The sequence below is a fragment of the Pteropus vampyrus genome, unplaced genomic scaffold (assembly GCF_000151845.1).
Source record: "Pteropus vampyrus isolate Shadow unplaced genomic scaffold, Pvam_2.0 Scaffold20, whole genome shotgun sequence".
NCBI classification, from domain to species: Eukaryota; Metazoa; Chordata; class Mammalia; order Chiroptera; family Pteropodidae; genus Pteropus; species Pteropus vampyrus.
This window is the reverse complement of record NW_011888801.1, coordinates 9,156,778-9,166,800: the sequence shown is the minus strand read 5'-3', so window position 1 is coordinate 9,166,800 and position 10,023 is coordinate 9,156,778. Positions and strand designations below refer to the sequence as shown.

Here is a 10,023-nt window from a genome sequence, read left to right as displayed (position 1 = left end):
GGTAGAAGACAAAGAGCACAATAAGGGTGGTGTCTTTTGGAACTGAGAACAGAAGTCACATCAAAGAGCCAACAGATATTTCCTGCAAAACATAATGGGCCAACGTGAGAACTGTGGCTGAAACTGGGAAGGGGTTTGCTCTCCGCAAACTGGACAAGTGCTAGGGCCCAGGTTAAGAAGTACTAAATGAACCACAGCAGTCCAGCCCCTAACTCTCAAAATAGACTCTTCGGAATCCCTTTTGGATAGGTTCCTCACTAGAAGTTTCATTAGAAATCTCTGAGAGCTCAATCAAAATTGAGTAGAACAGGACAAGAGAGGAAAACTCATAAAAGATCTACATAAAAAAGGGAAAGGGAAATATTAGAAAGCAAAGGCACAGAAGAGGAATCTCTGTGTAGTTAGAAAAGAGTTCCTGAACATTGCCTCATATAAAAGATTAGAAAAACTAATTTTATATTTAAAAAAACTAAAGTCACCATAAACCAAATAGTTTCTTTCTCTCTTTTGTAAAATAATAAAGATAACAATAACAGAAAACACATATATTTGGAGCAACAAAAAAGTGTGAAGGTTAAGTCTCAATGGAGGTCTTTTAGACAAAAATAAGAATCAGAAGACAAAATTTTTTAAACTGTGAGAACCAGCTGTAAAAGATATGCCCACAAAACAAACAGAAACTGTCAGTGACTATTTTAAAATGAACTAACAGACATTAAGAAAATACAGGACATGAAGGGAAAACATCAATAAGAAGTAGCAAAACTCAGAAATAGGGTTACTGAACTTAATTATAACTTAACAAATATTAGAAATTAAAACTGAAAGAAACAAACAAAAGAAAGAAAAAAAAGTCTTAAGAAATATAAGATGAAAAAGAAAAATTTTGATAACCAAAAAGAAATGAAGAGATAAAAAAGGAATCAAGAGAGTGACAAATACTGGTGACAATCAAAAGAGATTGCCATAGAGATGACGAGAGTCTCTGAACACAAAACCACAGCAAGAGAATAACCCTTGGGTGGAGGCGTGGGAGGAAGAGAGAGAGAGAGAAAGAGAGAGAGAAAAGAGATGGAAAAGGGAATGCAGGCAGACGGGCAGGCAGGAAGGAAGGAAGGAAAGAAGGAAGGCAAGAAGGCCAGAAGGACAATCTGCCCCACAAGGTGGTAGTTCAATATGGGGCTGACCAGGGCAGTTAGTGTTCAATTGGCAGGTGAGAGTCCTGAGTATCAGTTGTTCATATTATGGAGAAACTCTAAATTAATTAAATAGATACATTAATCAATCAGGTAAAAAGCCCATCTTCTCAAATAAGACTCTAGAAAACTAAATTACCTTAAATGTATACTTTAAACATTCAACATCTACAGAGAGAGGTAGAGATCATTTCAGCTAATTATTCCCCACCTACCTATCCCCAAATTTACGTTAATTTTCTGTCTAGTGTTGATCTTAGCTTCATGCAAGTACACATAACATATCACTTTTTCATTTATTGAGGTTTAACAAGTACTTAATAACTTCTGGCAGAATATAAAGTGGTAGGCTCTATATTTACATGCCAAATACCATTTAATTAACTCAAAAAAAGTACATGAATACCCAGAGATAACAGTTTTTGCAGAAGTTAAAATTCATCACAGTATTTTGTACATTTTATATGTCCTGCCAAACCCATGTAAATCCAAGCAAAAAAGTTTTCTTCAGTAAAAGGCATACTGATCAACTGCTGAGGTAGCAGCAGGTAGAGACACAGAAAAATCCTACACACCTGTTCATGTTCTGGAAGCTTAAATATGATTACTACTTATGCCAATTTCTTTAAGGCTAAACCTTTGAGATGGACAAAGATTGCATACCTACTATTTTTTAACATGGTTCTTGTGGAAACTTATGACAACTAGAGGTAGAATTATTGGTGTGTAGCAATTCAAAATACTGAGATAAAGATGTAAAGAATGGTGGTTTCCACAAGTGATTGGTCTAGAAAAGGACCACTTAGTTCAAGTGATTTTACAGGTGAGAAAACTGAGGTCCAGAGAGAGAAATGGCTTACAGATTGTAGGCTTACACAGAATATAGCAACTTTTGATTGTTTTATGATGGGATAGTTATATATTTATTAAGACAATAATTTCCACAAAGATGTTAAGCAGTATGCTCATTATAATTCTGGAAAGAGATAGACCAATATTTTTAGTTTTTTTCTTCTGAATGTAGTTTTCTCCTTTAAATTTATCATTTGTTGTTCAATTTTGCTTATAGTCATTTTCTGATTGTTAATAATAAGTATGCATTATTTGGATAATGGAGGGAGACACCATAACATTAGCAAAGTTTAGAATCAGTTTAGACTCTCCAATCTGATGAGGCAGTAGCATGAATTTTGAAAAAGCATTTTGCATGGTGAATGTTTAATAAGACTTTCACTTAGAGCCAGAATGTCCCACAGGGAGAAGAAAAGGCATGAGTGCTTTGTAGACAAAGTGTGTCCCATAGAATAGCAGCACGGGCATTACCCAAGAGCCTCATAAAAATGCAGAATTTTTGAACTCATCTTTATCAAATCAAAATCTGTATTATAATAAGGTCTCTATGTGTTTTATAAGCACTTTACAGTTTGAGAATCACTATTCCAAATTAGAGTATAAACCTTAATTATGTCAAATCACTGATTGAGTTTGAGGAGGCGTATGAAGGAAAGACATGGAAAAAAGAGAATGTAACACATAAAACTGGGGAAATATAAATACAGTCACAGGAGATTTGGGTTATATTTCTAACCTAACCTAGATTATATAACTTCTTTGTTCATCAGTTTCCTTATTTGTAAATGGGATTAACAGTCCCTATATCTTATGAGTATTTTGAGAATTAAATGTTAAATATGCAGCAATGTATATGACCTATAGAAAAAAAGGCTCATTAATGTCATTTCTTTTTTCATTACTGTGAAGGTGTAGAGGCATGTTTGGTGGCTTATAATCCTGCAGAAGGAGAGGACATTAAAATACAACTAAGACATATTATGCTGCTTCAGGCTATAACATTTCTTTTTCAAATTTTATTAAGTGTCTCTAGTAGTCGTTTAACACAAAGTCTTGTAGAACTCAGACTTTGGCAAGAATGGCTTGGACACTTTCCCTTTCTAAAAAGGAGGGTAATGATGAGTTTTAATTGCAACACAATTAGAGCTTTTGATATCAAATTAATTTTCAGTGATAGTGTTGGTCTTGGCAGAGAGTGCAGAATTTATGAGATTAAAGCCCCCTGAGTATATGCACATACTCTTACAGCTTTTTATGCAAATTGAAATTCTTGCTTCATTTTCAATTTTTAGAATCAAAGATTAAGGATAATAAAGCTTTTTAGCTTAGTTAAATTAGTTAAATGCATCTTATTACATCAAGTCATACTTAATTATAAGCCATACTTGGCAAATTCTCTCCACTTTAAGTAATTGTTCACATGATAATAATTTCATGAAATTTGTTTGTGCACATAATATGGAGATATGGTTCTAAATTAAAATTACAGAATTTTAATAAAATTTTGAGCCTGTATTTTAATTGTAACCATTAATGTACTTATTAAGCCCATGTGGTTAAACTAACATGAATACTGAAACAAATTTTATTTTTGTTAGTTAATAAAAACATTTTGTACTTTTGCCAATAAAAGCAAGTGTTTGGGAAGAAAACACTTGTTACAGAAAAAAATAGCAATAAATTTCATTTTGAATGAACGTAATTAATAGTTGTCCGATGTTTAGATCATTCATTTAAGACAATGATAGTATCAGAATAATTATAATGAAAACATAAAGCCAATAATTAAAAAGATAAATATTTACAGAAGTAATTTGATATAATATTAAGGTATAAATTCATCTCCAGCAGAATAAATACATGTACTAAAGTTACCAATGAAACACAACAGGATAACATCTATGAGACCTTTGAGATTTTTTCCTCTTTGCAGAATAATAAAATTTTATTTTTCCTTGAATGTATTTTTTCTCATCTCCTCTCTTCTATATTTAGATAGCTAATACAATCACATAGCTCAAAATTCACAATGTACAAATGCGTGCCGTGCAAGGTCTTGCTCCTACACTGGTGTCACACTCAGAACTCCTTTCCCTAAAGACAGTGATCAAAACAACATTTGTTGTACTGTTTTTAAGTGCTGGGGACTGTTCTAAATCTTTTAAATCAACTGACTTAGTTACTCTTCAACACAACCCTTTAGATAGCAACTGTTATTCTCCCATTTTACAGATGAGGAAATTGAGGTTCTGTGTGATTAAGTAATTTACTTAAGCACTTACAACTAGTAGTGACAGAGCTGGAATTGGAACTCAGGAAATCTGTGTACAATGCTCATGTTCTTAACTACTTACCTCTTAACTATTAACATACTATCATGTTATATTTCTTTCAAAAATATATATATGAGTAGTTACAAATGGTAAAGTTTTATGACCCTTTCCCTTTCCATGTAACTATATATTTTTAGATAGTAATCAGTGTTATTGCTTGAAATACTTCCTTATTCTTTCATTTTTTAACTATTCAATTGAATACAATATATTTATTTATTTATTATTGTTTGAATCAACTAGTCCTCTAAGGATGGAAATGGTGTGGTCTCTAGTCTTTTTTGCTTATAAATAATGATGCAGTGACTATCCTTGTACACTTACCATATACACACATGCAAGACTAACTGGAGGATAAGATCCCATATATAGAAAGGCTGAGTCAAAAGGTATATTAATTTTAAGTTTCGATTAGCATTCCATAGAGATTTAAATTTTGATGCATCTCATATCGATTGCACCAAATTTTGCTCTGACTAATAATATATTAAAGTTTCTGTTTTCTCACACACTGACCAACACAGCATTATACAATTATTGGCCTCTAATCAGTACTAAATAAAAATATTTTCCTGTCATTTTAATTATTAAAATTTAATTTTTTTATTTTGAAAAGATTTCAGGCATGCAGAAATGTTGCATAAGTTCCTGAAATTCTAGTATACATATCAATAATATCCCTCAGATATTAACATCTTACGTAACACACAGCACATTTACCAAAAGCAGGAAATTAATAGTGATGGAAAACTAATGTATCTTACATACTTTATTAAAATTTCACCAAATACTTTACTAGTGTTTTTTTATGGATCTAGGATTGAATTAGGATCATACATTGTATTTAGTTGTCATGATACCTTAGCCTCCTTTAAATCTGGAATAGTTTCTAGGTCTTTTCTTCTTCTTCTTTCATCACCTTAACATTTTTGAAGAGGACTGGCCAATTATTTTGTATAATGTCTCTAATTTGCTTCACCTAATGTCTTTTTAGGACTAAATTCTACGGTAAGAATACCACAGAAGTAATGATGTGTCTTTTCTTGTATTGTATGTACATGATGTGGATTTGATTCTACTATTTTTGATGTAAAATTTGTTGGTACCTGGAAAGTTTTCCACTGTATTGTAATTTTCTCTTTGTAATTATCGAGTATTCTCTGGGAGATACTTTGAGATCATGCAAATATTTTAAAATCACACATTCACCCACTAATTTAGAATCTATCAATAAAGATAAATTGTGATTTTTCCATTTCCTCTATTCATTCTACATTGAGTAGATGGAAATCTACTGTAAGGAGAAGTTTTTCTTCCTCTACTATTTACTTATTTATTGCTTACTTATTGATTGACTCACTTGTTCATATAATTTTGGATCTATGGAATCTTATATTAGTCTATGGTTAGTGATTCATTATTTCTTTTTTTTTTTTCTGAAATAATTTCACATTTGGATTTTTAGAGTTTCTTTATGCTAGTCTCTGTGGCCTTTTAACATATTCCCCTCCTATGAATCTTTCCTTTGCTTTTCTTTTACTATCAGTGAGATTAAGCCACCTGAGCCTTACTTTCAGTGAAACTTTTTAACTTTGTTCATTTCTATGTTGTTCATTTTTCTTATTGATTAATAACAGTTTTAATAATTAAGCAATAAATTCTTTGTAATATGATTTGTGACATGTTTCACAATAGATTATTTATGTTTTGATTTTCTTATGCTTTTGCATTCATGACTTTGTTTTCAATGTACTAAAATTTATCAAGTTTTTAAGGCTTCTGGGTTTTGTCTCCATAATTGGCCAGCCCTTTCCCATTCCTGTATTACAAAACCTTTTTTTCTGTCAGTATACTTTTTAAGTATACTTACAGATGATTTTTTTTTTACATCTTTATCCATTTGAAATTTATCTTAATGTAAGATGTTATATACAAATTTTTTTCTCTTTGAACTAAAGAGAACAACTTTGAACTAAAAATTCCACATTTATTGTTTAATTTATTATTTCCTATTTATTTAAAATTCTGTCTTTATCTAGCAGTAACATTTTGTATGTATTTGGTTTTAATTCTTCCCGTAATTTATATTTATTTATGACTTTGTATCATACTCTTTCATTTTGTCATTCTATAATGCATTTTCATATGCTAATCAGGTACTTTCTTGTTACTTATCTCTTCATATATTTTAAACTAACTTTTCCATATAAAATATAGCTTATATTTGTTCAGTTAAAAATCAATTATTGTTACTATGGTCACATTAAATTAGAGAGAACTGACATTTGTAAAATGTGAGTCTTTTTATTTCATATCACAGTATTACTTTTCTGTGTTCAGTTTTCTTTGATTTTTTCAAAAATGTTTTAAAATATTCTTTACATCGACAGTATATTTTTGTTAAAGATGTTTGTTTGTTTGTTTGTTTTTGCTATACTTATCTTTAGTTAGGTACAAAGACTCTTCCAATCATGTCACCTTGAGATCATTTTGCTCACTGCTCTGTTTGGCTGCCAGTCCCTGTTTCTTCTTCAGCAATGATGAGGTGGTTACCCTTGCAGAGAAAAGAGAAATCCATGGTTTGTTACCTTTGCCAGTAACAAAAATGTTGGAGAGCCAGGTGGCAAATGTGTTGCCATTGGCATTTTTCACATGAACCACATGAAAAGAGCCAGGGCATCTCCCTCTGTTGGTAATCACACCAATTCTTTTCAAGTTAGCACCTCCAGTCACCATACACAGGTTACCAGTGTCAAATTTGATGAAATCAGTAATTTTACCAGTCTCCAAATGAATCTGAATGTGTCATTCACTTTGATGAGGGGATCAGGGTAGCAGATGGTGTGAGCATCATGAGTCATCATTTTAGGGATTTATGCCCAGAAAGATCTTTCTCACTTTGCACAACTTGTACTTGGCCTCCTCAGCAGAGCAACGCTTGGAGTTATAGATCAGAAGGAAATTCTCTCCAGTCTTGTCAATGCTGACGACATTCATAAAACCAGTAAGGTAGGAAGGTTACATCAGTTCAGATGTTGCTATCATTTTAATAAACTTCTGCATGCAGATCTTCTTTACTTCATCTCCCATTAGGTTATCCTTCAGTCTGTTCCTTAGGAAAATGATGGGAGAGAGATATTCTCTCAGCCTGTGGGGCCTGGTAGATGGATGAGGAACAAACACACCAGTCAGTTTATCCAGCATTAATGCTTTGGAGCTGCTACACATTTCAGATGCTTCTTGGGACCACGAGCCATGGCTGCGCTGGGCACAGAAATAGCTGTTAAGTTTATTAAGAGAGATTTTATCACTTTTTAAGTTGTTTCAAATAAGATATTTTTCCATTATTTTCATTCCATTTTTTTGTTGTTGTTTGTAAATAGGAAAATTATTGATTTCTATGTATGGATTTTGTACCTAAAAATCTATCTGAATTTCATCAGATATCTCAATCTATCTGATTTAGTCGAATCTGGGGTTTTCCAAGTATACATTCACATCAGTAATAAGTAATGAAAATCATAATTTCTTTTGTCATTTTCATATGTCTAATATCTTTCCCTTGTCTAGCTACAATGGCTGATGTTTACGAAATGATATCACAATAATGGTAATAGTGGCCACCTTGTTTTAGAATTCTAATGAGAATGTTTCTAGTGTTTTATTGGCAAAAGAAATTAGTTTTGGATTGAGACAGCTGTATTTCATAATATTTAAAGAGTATCCTTGTATTCTTATTTTAAGTTTTTTAATCAAAATGGATACTAAGTTTTATTAAAGGCCTTTAGTAAAGACCTCTACATCTATGGAAATTATCTTATGCCTTTCTTCTATCATTCGTTAGTGTAATAAAATTAATGGGTTTCTTAATGCTGAAGCATTTTTGCTGTAATGGCATAAACTTCCTTTGTTATGCCAAAAAGTATTGTTTTAGTGTGTGTCTGATTGTGTTTGATAATATTTATTTAGCATTTTCATCAATAAATATTATAATGTTTGGTTTGGTCTTTTTATAAATTCTATGTTGGATTTTGATATTACTGTAGGCCTAGCTTCATAAAAAAGAGTCTTTTTTTTAATGTCATTAACCATTTTAAATAGCTTTGGAATTTGGGGATTTATGAAAGTTTTGGTGAAGGTTCCCTGAAAAAAATGTCTGCGTTTGGTAATTTTGGACAGAGGGTAGCAATTTCACGACTCTATTTTTTTCCATAGTAAGTGGTGCATAGCTACTCTGTTTGTGTTGGATTCAATTTATTCATGTGACTTCCTTAAATGTTCCTTTTTCCTCTGGGTTTCCAACTGCTTTTACAGACTTGAAAGACATAGTCTCTTGTTAATCTTTTAATTTCCTCCAAATATGGTGATTTACCTCTCATCATTTATTATGTTATGTATTTGTTCTTTCTACTGCTCCATTATCTAGTTTATTGGTTTGCTCAGAGATTCAGTGTTTGGCTTATTTATTAGTTCTGCCATTTTCCTTATTTCTAATTAATTACATTCTGCTTTTATCTTTATTAAATCTATCTTTCTGCTATCCTTAGGTTGTTTGTTGCTTTTTTTTTCTGTCTTCAATTAAAACTGCATGCCTTTATCTCACATTTTCTAATATAAATAGCTTTCATGATTGATAATTTTAATTATTCTACAACTTAAGTTTGGATTTTTTTCTCAAGTTGTCTCAGAAAGATTTCTTTTTGTAATTTCTAGATGTTAGGGAGTTTTGAATATTTTGTTTTGTTATCAAATTTTTGTTCCAGTTTAGTGAGATCAGAGAATATTATCTATTGATTTTACTTTGAAATATACAAATGCTTTATCTGTGGCTTACTATTTTGTGAAATTTGTAAATATTCCTCACACATTTCATCAAAAGATGAAGTCACCGTTTTTGAGGAACAAAGTTTTAAAGTTATACTATCTTAAAGTTTTAAATGAAATTTTGTTAAGTTCCAAAAACATACACTGTGATTTTTGGAGAGATTTCATGGCAGATAATTATAAGGTCAGATGGTGGGTAATTAATTTTTTACGTAGTTTGATTTTTTTAAAGTTCAAGAACATTGTCTATCTCTCTTTATTCAAAATTTGTTTCATATTGCTTAGTGAAAACTTCTTTTGTTTGGTTTAGATATTTTCATGTATTCTCTGTTTTTTTCTTTTAAATATTAACTATTAATATTTTATATGTATATATGTATTTTTGATTATCAGAAGTTCCATAACATTTTTTAATAAAAAAGTAAAATGACAAATTATAATTCTAACATAATTTAACTTTTTGTCACTTTTCATGCACACACCCAGACAAACATATTTATAATTGTTTTTAGTTGTTATATGTTAAATAGATCCCAAGTTGATTTCATTTAGGGTGTTTACAACATTTTGCTATTATGAACATGGTAGCCATACAGAAATGTTTGTGTGTGCAAATATGTAAACCTATGCACATGCACACACTCACACACATGTATAGAAAATGCCAATGTAATCCCAAGGACTCATTTCTATAAGAAAAAAGTTTCTCAGAATGCATATTTTAAATTGATAGCATTAAGAACATAGATACTTAGTACCACATTGCCCCTCCCCACCAAAAAACATTGTATTTTAAAGAAATGTACAAAACAGATCTG

At 31.1% G+C, this 10,023-nt stretch overlaps 1 pseudogene; it reads right to left on the bottom strand.

Moving 5' to 3' along the window:
* Nucleotides 1-6,850: 6,850 nt before the first annotated feature.
* Nucleotides 6,851-7,641, bottom strand: LOC105288984 (annotated as a pseudogene).
* Nucleotides 7,642-10,023: the final 2,382 nt, after the last annotated feature.